Genomic DNA, 16088 nt, shown 5'->3' with positions numbered 1-16088 from the left:
CCCAAAGTGCTGGGATTACAGGCTTCAGCCACCGCGCCCGGCAAAAATCCTTCCTTTTTAATCCTAAATAATATTCCATTGTATGTATATATTACATTTTCTTTATCCATTAATCTTTCAATGAGTATTCACACTGCTTCCATCTTTTGACTATCATGAATACTGATGTTTTGAACATGGTTGTACATATGTACATTTATCACAGGCTTCACTTCTTTCGGGTATACACTCAAAAGTTGATGGCTTGATAATATGATAATTGCTTATCTGATGCTTATTATGTGTAAATGCCTGGAATTGTCATATTTTCTTGCTGTGTTAAACATTTTTGTAAATATGTAATCAATGATTTATCTTTAGTATTTTTTTTCTGCAATACAACAAACCCATATTTTAAGCAAATCATGGAAATAAGAAAATCAGAATGGATTATTTCAGGCATGAGAAATATTTTACCAACATTTACATTTGCTATAGAGACAGTTTCTATTGGTAAGTATGAATTTGTCAGTCTCATATGAACCACTTGTAATCTTTTCTGACTTAAAGTCAATTTTTTCTGATATTAGTATAGCCACCTCTGCTGTCTTTTGGTTACTGCTATAGCTTCAATGTGTCCCCAAAAGTTCGTGTGTTGGAAACTTAATCCCCAATGCAAAAGTGTTGAGAAGTGGGACCTTTAAGAGGTGATTAGGTCATAAAGATTCTGCCCTTGTAAATGAATTAATGCCATTACTCTAGGAGTAGATTTGTTATCTTGAGAGGGGGTAACTGATGTAAAGGATGAGTTTGGATTCTCTCATTCTTTCTTTGCCCCTCTACCATGAGATAACACAGCACAAAGATTCTTACCAGGTGAGGGCTCTTTGACTTTGAACTTCACCCCTTCCAAAACTGTAAGAAATATAGTTCTTTTCTTTATTAATTACCCACTCTGTGGTATTCTGTATAGAACCAAAAAATTGACTAAGGCAGTTAATATTCACACAGAATATCTTTTTCCATACTTCCATTTTCAACCTTATGTCTTTACATCTAAAATGAGCCTTTTGTATTTAGTATATCTTTGAATCTTTATTGATTTTTAGCCATTCTGCTAATGTCTGTCTTTTTACTGACGAGTTTAACCCATTTATATTTAAAGTAATTACTTATAAGAGGAGATGTCTGTCATTTTGCTACTTGTATATCTGTATGCCTTCAAGATTTTTGTCTCTCAGTTTTTGCATTATTGTGTCCTTTTGTGTTTAACTACATTTTGGCAGTGAAATGTTTTAATTCTTATTTCCTTCCATGTATGTTCTATAGCTACTTTTTGTGGTTGCCATTGGGATTACATTTAACTTTCTAAATATATTTGAATTTAAATTATTGACAGCTTAAATTTAATAACATACAAAATTTCTACTTCTAAACAGGGTCATATTAACCACCTTCCAGTTACTGATGTCATGAATTATATATTTATGCATTGTGCATCCCCAAACATGAAGTGATATTTTTATGCATTATTCTCTTAAATCATGTAGAAAAGTGTAGTTATAAATAAAAGCTACATATAATACACTTTATAATTATGTATAGATTCACCTTTACTACAGATCTGTATTTCTTCATATGGTTTCAGGTTACTGTTTATTGTTTTTTTCTTTTATTTCAACTTGAAGGTCTCCCTTAACTGTTCTTACAGGCAGATCTAGTGGTAATAAATTTCCTCAGCTTTTATTTATCTGGGAATGTCTGAATTTCTCCCTCATTTTTGAAGAAAATTTTTTCAGGCATAGGATTCTTGGTTGACAGCATTTCATTTTTTTGTTGCTTTTGTTTTGTTTTATTTTTCCTGAATATATTGATCCAATGTTTCCTGAATCCAAGGTTTTTGATGAGAAATCGGCTGATAATCTTCCTGAGGATTCCTTGTGTGTGTATGATGACTTGTTTCTGTTTTATTGATTTCAAGATACTCTCTTTGCCTTCGGTTTTTGACAGTTGGATTATAACATGTCTTAATGTGGGTCTCTTTGAGCTTATCTTGCTTGGAATCATTAAGCTTCTTGGATGTTTTTATTTTTGTCTTTTATCAGATTTGGAGAGTCTGGGTCCATTATTATTCAAATAATTTTTCTGATCCTTTTCTCTTCCTCTCCTCCTTTGGAGTCTTCCAGAATGCACTTATTGATTCATTTTATGGTCTAAAATGGTTCAACAGGAACCTTAGGCTTCATCCATTTTCTTTATAACTTTTTAAATTTTTCCCAGGCTACATCATTTTAGTTTCTCTATCTTCAAATTCACTTACTGTCTCTTCTGCCTGCTAAAATCTGCCTTTGAATCCCTCAAGTGATTTTTAAATTTCATTTATTGTATACTTTTTATCTCTTGAATGTGTTTTTGGTAATTTTAAATATATTCTATCTCTTTATTATATTTTCATTTGGTTTATACTTTTATTCTGACTTTATCCACATCTTCTTTTAGCTCTTTGAACATCTTTAAAATAGATATTTTAAAGTCTTTGTCCAGGTAGTTCACTATCTGGTTTTTCTCAGGAATAGGGCCTATTGATTTATTTATTTCCTACTGAATGGGCCCTATTGGCCTGTTTCTTAGTATGCTTTGTAATTTCTTTTTTTCTTAAAAACTGGACATTTGAATCTTAAAAGGTGGTAACTCTGGAGATCAAATTCTCTCCCTTTCCCAAGGTTTAATATTTTACCATTTGGTTATTAAAATTACATTTTTAATGTCTTTCTGTGCCAGGAACCAGTCAACAGTGAAAACTCACAGTCTTCTGAGATCTCTTCTAAGCTTGTGTTTCTCTGGGTATATACATAATAGTCTTTTAAATACCTCTTTATGTATCATTTCTTTTGAATGTTCTAGTTTTTAAATTGCTACACTACCAACAAGGAAAAAGAAAAACAAGGTGGTGGAGAAGGACTTGACCTATCAAATCGCCTGAAAGTCACTGAAGCCACAGAGAGAGGAGCTTGCTGCAATGGTGGTCTGCCTCTGTGTCTGTACCTTCAAGATCAAAAGGAGCAATCAGTGATCAGAGCACAGATTCCTGATATGTGTACAACAGGGTCCTAATTGCCCACCCCAGCTGTCACAATATGCATGCAAACTGCTCCAGAAGTGAGAACATATCTGTCTGCCTGCCATGAGGCTGCTGCATAGGGGATGAGCAGTTATTAGCAAGCCATGAGCTGAAGGAATGAAGTTCCAAAATAGTTACATCAGAGTTTCTGCTAGCGCAATTATTGTCTGGGGGAAAGTAAGAATTCCTGGTAACTACCACTTCATCATCTTCCCTCTAGCTCACTATAAATAGTGCATTTTCGTAAATAAAGATAAGCATTTAGAAACAATAATATCAGACAAGATCTCTCAGGACAAATGACATTAAATCCAGGACTAAAATCTGGTGTTTTGGAATTGAACAGACAGAGAATGTGGAAAACACTCAACTGGGAAGAAATCCGAATGCAAAATGATGGATGTGAAAGAAAGCAAGGCAGGAATTAAAACCTGAAAAAGTACAGAACATCTGGGCTTAGATTATGAGTAGAGGGAGGTGTTGTAAGTGATCTTCAACTAGTTGAAACTTATTATGAAGCTCTTACGGAATAGTTATGTGTGACAAAATAAAATCTTTGTTTTCAAATCGACAGGTGGAGAGAAAAACTCTATGTCCAATTAAGATCACAGGAGAGAAATGGCAGGAGGTAGCTGTGAATATGCAGAAAAGTAGATTATTCAAGATATATTTGTTCTTGATGAGTGTTTAAAAGAAATGCAGACAAGTTAGGAGACAAGCTTAACTTACAGGTTTCTGGCTTGTGTAAATAGATACGGCTATAAATAAAGAACACTTTAGAGGAAAATGACAGTCCAGATTTGAACATGTTGAATTTGAAATGTTTCTAAAACATCCAAAAGGAAAGGAAAAGTAGTCAGCCAAACATGTGGGACCAGTATGGAGATAAAGGTGTGCTCATTCACAGCTCATAGCTGAGAATTAAAGCCATTATAGCATATTGATTTGCCAGATTTAATGTGTAATGTGAAGGGAGACAAGAGCTTAGAATAAATAACAAGGAACATTACTATTTTTGTAGAGCTGATAAAAGAAAAACATGTAAAGAAGACTGAAGACCAGACAGAGTGGTGCTTGGAAAGTGAGGAAAATTTGAAAATAGAAATAATGGGCTCAAATAACATGCAAAATGTTGCCAAGAAGTTAAAGGACAGAGTCTGTTAATGCCAGAAGCTAAGACCTTACAGGAATAGATAAATAAATCAGTGGGTAGTGATCTGGAAGTAGGAGAGTAACCGTCAAAGAGAGAATGGCTAAAAAAGAGAGTTGGATGGGAAGAAGAGAAATTGAGAGAAATATTTTATTGATTTGTAAATATAAGACAGAAATTCAGATTTCTGATTAGTGGGGATAAGAGTGAATATAGGGTTGAGAACTCAAGAGTGAATTTTAGCAAGCAGAGATATAACAGGCACTGGCAACTTTTGGCAATTCTTGCTACATTATTTTTGGCATAACACAATGTGATGCATATGCAATTACTGCATTGTCTTTCCTATTTCTAGCAAAAGAGAGCCTTGTACATTTTCGTGTCATGTTTATCAAGTGTCATTATGAACTAGCAGAGTGGTTATTGTTATTTTTGTTGTTCTTGTTTTTATTTTGGAAAGGGCCTCTTAAGCTTGAGTAGTTTCATGATACAAGTGTAAAAAATAACTTTTTGGTCTTGTGAATGTTCTGAAAAGATCATATTCACTACTATGAACTGGAGAAAATTTGTTTTGGCCAAACTTACTTAACATTTTGAGTAAAGTTTGCTAATTATTGAAGATGTTATAATATACTTTCAAATATTCTTCATTTCTCTGGGACATTTCAAAGACAAGGGACTTTAGTTTGGAATTATAATTGTCATTGGACCTTTTAATGGTTCTTCTATTGTCAAGGATTTACAATAGAGTATTACCATTTATAATGTTCGGATGAAAAAGTAAGATAAATTTAATTAAGAGAAAAGGCTAAACAAACTTATAAGTAACTTTAGGTAACAAATGTCATAGATATTTGAGTGAGGTGGGAAAAGAAAGAACTCTGTAATATAAATTTAAATAACACCTCTAAGGGTACTTCATCAGTGCCTCTCTTATTCACTTAAATCGAGATTTGTACAATTGTTTATTCACTTTCAAAATAAAAAGCATGCCACTTTCTATTGTCATACAAGAATTCAATTTACACTGCAGATCTTCTTAACAAAATAAAACAACTTTAACAAAAGAGAGCCCCTCTAGAGTGGCTAACCACTCTAACAAGTTTTTGGAAGTTGTTCTTTGTGGTTATGCTTTCTGGGATATGAATTCCCTGCAAAATATTAAATTCTTACTTCCAAACTTGTCTATTTTTATAAACAATAACCACCATCTAACTCTGATATTTTTCCATGTGATGTTGAAATTCCCCCCAAAATAGAGGGCATTGATTATTTGCCCCTCAAGAACATCTTTAGAGGAGAACTGAGCCACATTCTCAAAGACATTCTGATTGTTATCACGTGTTAAGAAGTTAGAAAGTTGTCTCTATTTCAATGTTTTTGTAGTGTACATAAGAAGTTTTGAAAGCTTTTTTGTAAAAAAGTACATGTGTATTCATAACTATATAGTGAGTATACAAGCTTGAAGTCTTTGTTCAAAACTTTAGAAAACATAAAAAAGTCACACCAAGTGGTGCTTATTCCACTATTATCTCCAATCACTGATGTATTACTTTCATGAAACTTTTCAATACACAATATGAACTAATTAGTCCAATCAAATTGCATTTTTAATTGCTTTTGATTCAGAATGGCCCAGGTCTAATAATAAAAAAAGGAAAAGCAAATAATGAAAAAATTGGCTCATAAGTGAATCTAGATGAAGATAAAATCAACCATTTTTCTTTCAGGGAAACTTTTAGACATTTCACAAGAGATATTTCATAAGATGGGACTAATATCTCTGCAAAATATTTTGAAATTACTCACTTAAAATTCAAGCTTCGAGTTAAATCTAAAGACCAGGATAATGGTGTCATTAAGATCTATAAAACGTATTGCATTATCCAGCAAACTACTCATTATACTCTTCCAACAAACGTACTTTTATAACGATTGTGATGAACTTTTTTTGGTAAGAACTAATCACATTTTTAACGTATTTACTTTCTAAATTGATAAGTAAAATTTGTATATATTTATGGCACAGAACATGACATTTTAATATTTGTCCACAGTGTGGAATGGCTAAATAAAATTCCCTACTTCACACACATATATTTTTATGATAAGAATGCCTAAAATCTACTCTCTTAGTAATTTTCAAGTATACAACATATTGTTATTAACTATGGGTTACACGATATATTTTAGATTTCTTCAATTTATTTCTCCTACTTAACTGAAATTTTGTCTCCTTTGACCAACATGTCTCCAGTCTCCCACCCTCCAGCTTCTGGTGACTACCATTTCACTGTCTACTTTTATGAACTGTAAGCTTTTTTAAAATGAGAATTTCCATATAAGTGTAGTCATTCAGCATTTACGTGTTTGGTTTATTTCAATTAATAAAATGTCTTCCATGTTGTCAAAAATAACAGAATTTTCTACTTTTTTTAAGCCCAAATAGTACTATGTTGTGTATATATACCACATTTTCTTTATCTACTTATACATTAATGGACACTTAGATGTATTCTATATCTTGACTACTGTGAAGAGTGTTGCAACAAATGTGAGTGCAGTTATTTCTTCAACATACTGATGTATGGTTTGAAAATATATTCCATTCATAGGTAGTGTCTTAACTCTTTTGATTATTTCTTTTGCTGTGCAGAAGCTTTTTCATTTGATGTAATCTCATTTGTTTATTTTTGTTTTTGATACCTATGCCTTTGGGGTAATATGCGAGAAATCATCTCCCAGAACAATGTCATAGAGTGTTTCCCCTATATTTTCTTCTAGTAGTTTTACATTTTCATATCTTACATTGAAATTTTCCATCTTTTTTTTTTTTTTTCCAGAATCTCCTTCCTGTTACCCAGGCTGAAGTGCAATGGTGCATCTCAGCTCATTGCAACCTCTGCCTCCTGGGTTCAAGTGATTCTCTTGCCTCAGACTCCTGAGTAGCTGGGATTACAGGCACCTGCCACCATGCAGGGCTAATTTTTTTGTATTTTTAATAGAGACAGCATTTCACCATGTTGGCCAGGCTGGTCTTGAACTCCTGACCTCAGGTGATCCACCCTCCTTGGCCTCCCAAAGTGCTGGGATTACAGGCGTGAGCCACCGCACCTGGCCTGATTTTTGTATACTATAGGAGATGACGGTCTATTCCAATCTTCTGTATATGAATATCCAGTTTTCCCCACACTACTGATTGAAGAGACTGTCATTTTTCCATTGTGTGTTTCTGGTACCTTCATCAAAAATCAGTTGACTGGAGGCAGAGCAAGATGACTGACTAACAGCCTCCACTGATCACCTTTTTCATGGGAACGCCAAATTAAACAACTATCCACACCCAAAAAAAGCGCTTTTACAACAGCCTACAATTAGGTCAGAGATCATAGTGCCTAGTTTTAACTTCATATCACCAAAAGGGGCATTGAACAGGCTAGAAAAGACAGTTTTGAATTGCCAAGGTCAATCTCCACCGTCCTCCAGCAGTGGCCACATGGTGATGAGAGAGAACCTGTGCACTGGAGGAGGGAGAGTGCAGTGATTCTGGGACTTTGCACTGGGACTCAATGCTGCCCTGTCACAGTGGAAATCAACAGCAGGAAGAACTTAGCGCCTACAGAGGAAGTGTATAGACCAGCCCTAACCAAGGGGAATCACCTCTCCCAGTGGTCAGAGCTTGAGTTCCAGCAAGCCTCACACCATTGGCTAAAGAGTTTTAGGATTCTCTGATGGCCAGTGATGATGAATATTTTTTTCATGTGCCTGTTGGCTGCATACATATCCTCTTTTGAGAAGTGTCTGTTCATATCCTTTGCGAGCTTTTTGGTGGGGTTGTTTGATTTTTTTCTTGTAAATTTGTTTACGCTCTTCGTAGATTCTGGATATTAGCCTTTGTCAATGGGTAGACTGCAAAATTTTTCTCCCATTTTGTAGATTGCCTGTTCACTCTGATGGTAGTTTCTTTTGCTTTGCAGAAGCTCTTTAGTTTGATTAGATCCCATTTGTCTATTTTGGCTTTTGTTGCCATTGCTTTTGGTGTTTCAGATATGAAGTCCTTGCCCATGCCTATGTCAGGATGGGGAATATCACACAACGGGGCCTGTCGTGGGGTAGGGGGATAGGGGAGGGATAGCATTAGGAGATATACCTAACGTAAATGATGAGTTAATGGGTGCAGCACACCAACATGGCACATGTATACATGTGTAACAAACCTGCACGTTGTGCACATGTGCCCTAGAACTTAAAGTATGATAATAAGAAAAAGAGAGAGAGAGAGAAAAAAAAAAGAGGTTTAGGATTCTAAATAAACTTGAAAGGCAGTCTCAGCCACAAGGTCTGCAGTTCCTGGATAAGTCCTGGTGCTGTTCTGGGAGTGGAGCCAGTAGACCTGGGGGGCACATGTACTCAGGGAGTACAACTTGCAGCTACAAAACAGACTCCTTCCTTCTGATTGAGGAGAGGAGAGGCAAGAGTAAAGAAGCCTTTGTCTTGCAACATGGATACCAGTTCAGCCACAGGAGAAAGGGGTACCAGACTGAGCCCTGGGACCCCATTCCAGGTCAAAGCTCCCAGGTGACTTTTCTGTACATACTGCGGTCCTGAAGGGAAACCTGTGTCTTGAAGGGAAGGACCAAGTCCTGGAAAAATTCATCGCTTGCTCACTAAAAAGCCCTTGGGCCCTGAATAATCAGCAGTGGTAGCCAGGCAATACTCACCATGAGCCTTGGGTCAAACTCAGAGATGTACTGGCTTCAGGCATGACCCAGAACATTTCCAGCTCCAATGGCTACAGGGAGAAACTGTTTCCTCTTGAGTAAAGAAGAAGGAAGAGTAAAGGGGACTTTGTCTTGTAGTTTACATACCAGCTCAAATACAGAAGGGAGATCAGTAAGAAAGGGGAGGGAAGATTAAAGGGGATTTTGTCTTGTAGTTTAGATGCAAGCTCAACCACAGAAGGGTGGATCAGTAAGCAAGTTCTTGGGATCCCTGATTCCAGAATTTGGCTCTTGGATGGCATTTCTAGATCTGCCCTGGGCCATAGGGGAGCCCACTGACCTAAAGGGAGAGTCCCAAGCCTGGAAGCATTCACCAAAAGCTAACTGAAGTGCCCTTGGGCTTTTAGTGAACATCAGGGGTAGCCAAGCAGTACTTGCCATGGGCCTATTGTGGTGGAGGCCACGGGGAGAGGATCCTTTGCTTGTGAAAAGGGGAGGAAAGAGTGGAAGAGACTTTGTCTTTAGACTTGGGTGCCAGGTGAGTTGCAGTAGAAATAGAACACCAAGTAGATTCCTGAGGTTTCAGACTCCAGGCACTGGCTCCAGGATGGCATCTCTGGATGCACTCAGAGCTGGGGGTAAATTGCTGCTCTGAAAGGAAGGACACTAGCTAAGCTGGCTTCACCTTCTTCTGATTGTAGAGCCCTATAGCCTTGAGAAAAAATAGACAGTGGCCAGCCAGTGATTACTGTGGGCCTTGGGAAAGACCCAATGTTGTGCTGGCTGCAGGTCTGTCTCAGAAGTCCCAGTGCTAGTGGCCTCAAGGGTGCTTGTTCACCCCTCCTCCAGGACCAAACAGCTCAGAGCAGAGAGACACACTCCATTTGTTTCAGAGAAAGTAAGGAAAGCAAATGAGAGTTATCCACCTGGTAAACCAGATAATTCTTGCAGATCTTATCCAAGACCACTAAGGCAGTACCACAAGTGTGAAAGAGCCACAGTGTTACTGGGCCTAAGAAGCTCCCTATTATAGATATAGCTGCAGTGACCAAAAACTTAGATCACAGCACCCACATCTTTTTAAATACCCAGAAATCCTTCCCCAGAAGGACAACAAGCCCAAACTGTAAAGACTACAGTAAATACCTAACTCTTCAATGCTCAGATGCCAGTGAACATCTACATGCATCAAGGCATCCAGGAAAACATGAACTCACCAAACGAAATAAATAAGGTACTAGTGATCAATCCTAGAGAGACAGAGATAAGTGACCTTTCAGACAGAGAATGTGAAATAGTTGTTTTGAGAAACCTCAACAAAATTCAAGATAACAAAAAGAAGGAATTCAGGATCCTATCACATACATTTAAGAAAGAGACTGAAATAAATACAAAGAATCAAGCAGAAATTCTAGAGTTGAAAAGTGCAATTGACATACTAAAGAATGCATCAGAATCTCTTATCAGAAAAATTGATAGAGCAGAAGACAGGCCATTTGAAAATACATAGTCACAAAAGACAAATGAATGTAGACTATGAAAGAATAAAGCATGCCTACAAGATCTAGAAAACAGCCTCAAAAGGGCAAATCTAACAGTTATTGGACTTAAAGAGGAAGTAGAGGGAGAAAAAAAGAAAGTTTAATTAAAGGGATAATAACAGAGAACCTCAAAACCAAGAAAAAGATATCAATATCCAAGAACAAGAAGGCTACAGAAAACTAAGAAGATTAACCCAAATAAGACTATCTCAAGATGTAGTCAAACACCTGAAGGTCAAGGATAAAGAAATAATTGTATAAGTAGCAGGAAAAAATGACCAAATAACATACGATGGAACTCCAAATACATCTGGCAGCAGACTTTTCAGTGTAAACACTATAGGCTGGCAGAGAGTGGCACGGCATATTTAAAGGCTGAAGAAAAAGCAAATTTATTCTAGAATAATATATCTGGCCAAAAATTGTCTTTCAAACTTGATGGAGAAATAAAGGCTTTCTCAGACAAACGAAAACTGAGGAATTTTATCAGCACTAGACCTATCCTATAAGAAATGGTAAAGGTACTTCTTCATTTTGAAATAAAAAGATGTTAATGAGCAATAAGAAATCATCTGAAGGTACAAACTCACTGGTGATAGTGAGTAGATGGAAAAAAAGAGTATTTTAACACCATGATTACCATGTAATCTACTTATATTTTGAATATGAAGACTAAAAGATGAGCATATCGAAAATAATAACTACAACAACTTTTAAAGTCAGAGACAGTACATAAGTTACAAATAGAGACAACAAAAAATTAAAAAGCAGGGGGATAAATTCTAGGGTTTTGGTAAGTATGCTCCTTGCATGTTTGTTGGTTTGCTTTTGTATTCAGTGTTAAATTCTTGTCAATTTGAAATAATGGGTTGTAAGGTATTATTTGTAAGCCTTATGGTTTTCTTAAGTGAAAAAACATACAAGAGATTACACAAAAAATAAAAAAGCAAGAAATTAAAACAAAGCACTAGAGAAAAATACTTTCACTAAAAAAAGACAGGAAGGAAGGAAAGAAGTAAGAGAAGACCACAAAACAACTAGAAATCAAATAGCAAAATGGAAAGAGCAAGTCTCCTTATTAATACTGACATTGAATGTAAAGAGACTATACTCTTCAATCAAAAGATACGGAATGGCTGATAGGAGAAAAAAATAATAATTACATGACTCAAGGATCTATTGCCTACAAGAAACAAATACCACCTATAAAGATCTGCATAGGCTGAAAATAATGGAATGGAAAAAGGTATTTCATGCAAAGAAAACCAAAAGGAGGAGGAGTAGTTATATTTATATAAGACAAAATAGATTTCAAAATTAGAACTATAAAAAGGGACAAAGAAGACCATTATATAATGATAAACAGGTCAATTCAGCAGGAGTTTATGACAATTGTAAATATATACTCTCCCCAACAGTGGAACACACAGATATACTAAACAAATATTACTAGAACTAAAGAGAGAGGTAGACTCCAATACAGTAATAACTGGAGACATCAACACCCCACTTTCAGCATCGGATAGATTGTCTAGATAGAAAATCCACAACGAAACAGCAGATTTCTTCTACACTATTGACCAAATGGACTTAATAGATATTTACAGAATATTTCATTCAACTGCTGCAGAAAACACATTTTACTCCTTAGCACTTGGATCATTCTCAAAGATTGACCATATGTTAGGCCACAAAACAAGTCTTAAAATATTTAAAAAATTGAAGTAATACCAAACACCTTCTTTGACCACAATAAACTAAACAGATTAACATCAAGATAAATTTTGAAAATGATACAAACACATACATATTAAATAATATGCTACGAGTGATCAGTGGATTAATGAGGGAATTATGAAGGAAATTTTAAAATGTCTTAAAACAAATGATAAAGAAACAAATCTACCAAAAACTATGTAATATAGTGAAAGCAGTACTAAGAGGACAGTTTATTGCTTTAACATGTATTTCAAAAAACTAGAAAAACTTCAAATAAACAAGCTAATGATGCATCTTATAGAATTAGTAAATCAAGAGGGAACAAAATCCAAAATTAATAAAAGAAAAGGAGTAATAAAGATTAAAGCAGAAATAAATAAAATTGAAATGAAGAAAACAATACAAAAGATCAATGAAATTAAAAGATAAAAAAATAGACAAAACTTTAGCCAGACTATCTAAGAAAAAAGAGAGAAGACTCAAATAAATAAAATCAGAGATGAAAAAGGAGACATTACAATTGACGTTGCAGAAATTAAAAGGATCATTAGTGGCTACTATGACCAACTATATTCTATTAATTGGAAAACCTAGGAGGAATGGATAAATTTCTAGATACGTGCAACCTACCAAAGTTGAACTATGAAGAAATCCAAAACCTAAACAGGCCAATAGTAAGTAATTAGATTGAATCTGTAATAAAATGTCTCCCAGCATAGAAAAACCTGGAACCTGGTGGCTTGACCGTTGAATTTTACTAAACATTTAAATAAAAACCAATATCATTTCTACCCAAACTATTCCAAAAACAGAGGAGAGAATACTTCCAAACCCGTTCTATGAGGCCAGTGTTATACTGATACCTAAACTGAACCATAAAAAGGCACATCACAAAAGTCCACAAAACCACAGGAAATTAAATATTATTGATGAACATTGACGCAAAAACCCTCAACAAAATACTAAAGTGGAAACCAAATTCAACAACACATAAAAAGGTAATTCATCATGAGCGAGTGAGATTTAACCTGGGGATGCAAGGATACTTCAACATATGCAAATCAATCAATGCTATACATCATATGAATAGAATGAAGGACAAAAATTATATGATCATTTTAATTGATTCTGGAGAAGCATTTGATAAAATTCAGAATTTCCTCATGATATAAACCTTAAAACAACTTAGTGTAGAAGGAACATACCCCAAAACAAGGAAATCCTGTATGACAAACCCATAGTTCATTTCATACTGAATGAGGACAAACTGAAAGACTTTCTTCAAAGATCTGGAGCATGGCAAGAATGTCCCCTTTCGCAACTGTTATTCAGCATATTACTGGAAGTCCTAGGTAAAACAGTCAGACAAGAGACAGAAATAAAGGACATCCAATTAGAAAAGAAGTCAAATTATCGTTTGCAGATGATCTTATCTCATCTTTGGAAAAAGCTAAAGACTCCGCCAAAAAACTATTAGAACTGATAAACAAATTCAGTGAAGTAACAGGATACAAAATCAACTTACAAAAATTAGTAGCACTTCTATATGCCAACAGTAAAAAATCTGAAAAAGAAATTTTAAAAAATCAAATTTATAATAGCTACAAATAAAACTCAACACCGAGGAATTAAGCAAATAAGTGAAAAGTCTCTACAATGAAAACCATGAATGTTGTTGCAAGTAATTAAAGAGGAAACAAAAAAATGAAAAGATATTCTATGTTCATGGGTTGGAAGAATTAATATTGGTAAAATGCTTATGCTGCCAAAGCAGTCTACAGATTTGATGCAATCTTTATCAAAACATCAGTAACATTCATCCCAGAAACAGAAAAAAATTCTAAACTTTGTATGTCACCATGAAAGGACAGAAAAACTATGCTGAGCAAAAGAACAAAACTGGAGGAATCACATTACCTGACTTCAAATTATACTACAGAGCTATAGTAACTGAAACGTCATATAGTAGTGGCATAAAAACATATATATCAACAAATGAAACAGAATAGAGAATCCAGAATCAAATTTATGCATCTACTATAAACTCATTTTTACAGTGGTGCCAAAAAACATACATTGGGGAAAGGATAGTCTCTTCAATAAATGGTGCTGGGGAAACTGGAAATTCATGTGCAGAAGAATGAAACTAGACCCCTACTAATTGCCATATACAAAAAATCAAATCAAAATGAATTAAATATTTAAATACAAAACCTCAAACTATGAAACTACTAAGAGGAAAGTATCGGGGAAACTGTCCAGGAAATGGAACTGGTCAAAGATTTCTGGAGTGATAAGCAACAAGCATACTGGACAAATGGGATCACATCAATTTAAAAAGCTTCTGGGCTGGGTCCAGTGGCTCATGCCTGTAATCCCAACGCTTTGGGAGGCCGGGCAGGTGGATCACCTGAGTCAGGAGTTCGAGACCAGCCTGGCTAACATGATGAAACCCTCTCTCTACTTAAAAAAGAAAAAAAGAATACAAAAATCAATCAGGCATTGTGGAGGTCACCTGTAATTCTAGCTACTCGGGAGGCTGAGGCGGGAGAATCGCTTAAACCTGTGAGGCGAAGGTTGCAGTGAGCCGAGATCTCACCACTGCTCTCCAGCCTGGGCTACAAGAGTGAAATTCCGTCAGAAAAAAAAAAAAAAACTTCTGTATAGCAGAGGAAACGATCAGCTAAGTGAAGAGACAACCCATAGAATGAGAGAAAAGTTTGCAAACTCCATTTGACAAGGATAAATAATCAAAACATGTAAGATGCTAAAACAAATCTATAGGAAAAAATCTAATAATTCAACTTACAAATGGGCAAAAGATCTGGATAGGCATTTTTTCAAAAGAAGACATATAAATCACAAACAGATATATGAAAAGGTGCTCAACATCATTGATCATCGGAAAATGCAAATTGAAACTACAATGAGATATCCATCTCACTAAAAAAAAAAAAAACAAAAAGAAGGACTTTATCCAAAAGATAGGCAGTAAAAAATGCTGGTGAGGTTGTGGAGAAAGGGGTACCCCTTCTACTGTCGTTGAGTATGTAAATTAGTACAACCACTCTGGAGAATAGTTCAGAGGTTCCTCAAAAAACTAAAAGCAGAGCTACCATATGATCCAACATTCCCACTGCTAGGTATATGGCCAAAGGAAAAGAAATAAGTATATCAAAGTGATATCTGCATTCTCATGTTTATTGCAGCAGTAGTCGTAATAGCCAAGACTTAGAAGCAAGTTAAATGTTCATCAGCAAATAAATGAATAAAAACGTGTGCTACATGTACATTATGGTGTACTATTCAGTCACAAAAAAGAATGAGATCCTGTCATTTGCAACAACGGTAACTGAACAACATGGAATTGAAAGTCATTATATTAAGTTAAATGAGTCAAGTACAGAAAGAAAAACTTCCCACATTTCTCACTTACATGTGGCAGCTAAAAATTAAAACAATCTGAATTCATGGAGATATAAAGTAGAATAACAGTTTCCAGAGGCTGGAAAGGATAGTCGTGGCTGGGAAAAATGAGGATGATTAGTGGGTAAAAACATATAGTTAGATACAGTAAGTCAGACCTAGCGTTTAATAGCATAACAAGGTGACCACAATCAACGATAATTTATTGTACATTTTTTAAAAAGAAAAAGTATAGGAGATTTTGGGCTGAGACGATGGGGTTTTCTAAATATACAATCATCTGCGAACAGGGACAATTTGACTTCTTCTTTTCCTAAGCAACTTCAGCAAAGTCACAGGATACAAAATCAATGTGCAAAAATCACAAGCATTCTTATACACCAGTAACAGACAAGCAGAGAGCCAAATCAGGAATGAACTTCCATTCACAA

The 16088-nt window shown here is 35.3% G+C and overlaps 1 long non-coding RNA gene across 1 annotated transcript in view; it reads left to right on the top strand.

Annotated features, from left to right (window-relative positions):
- Positions 1 to 396: 396 nt before the first annotated feature.
- The window catches only part of LOC105507770, a 23368-nt gene continuing 7676 nt past the window's right edge, over positions 397 to 16088 (top strand). Inside the window, exon 1 of the long non-coding RNA XR_001001156.1 lies at positions 397 to 492. This is a non-coding gene — a long non-coding RNA (uncharacterized LOC105507770). The remainder of the gene's footprint in view (positions 493 to 16088) is intronic.

The sequence above is a fragment of the Colobus angolensis genome, unplaced genomic scaffold (genome assembly GCF_000951035.1).
Source record: "Colobus angolensis palliatus isolate OR3802 unplaced genomic scaffold, Cang.pa_1.0 Scaffold153, whole genome shotgun sequence".
Classification (NCBI taxonomy): Eukaryota; Metazoa; Chordata; class Mammalia; order Primates; family Cercopithecidae; genus Colobus; species Colobus angolensis.
The sequence above is the reverse complement of the archived record's forward strand: the minus strand, read 5'-3'. Positions and strand labels throughout refer to the sequence as shown.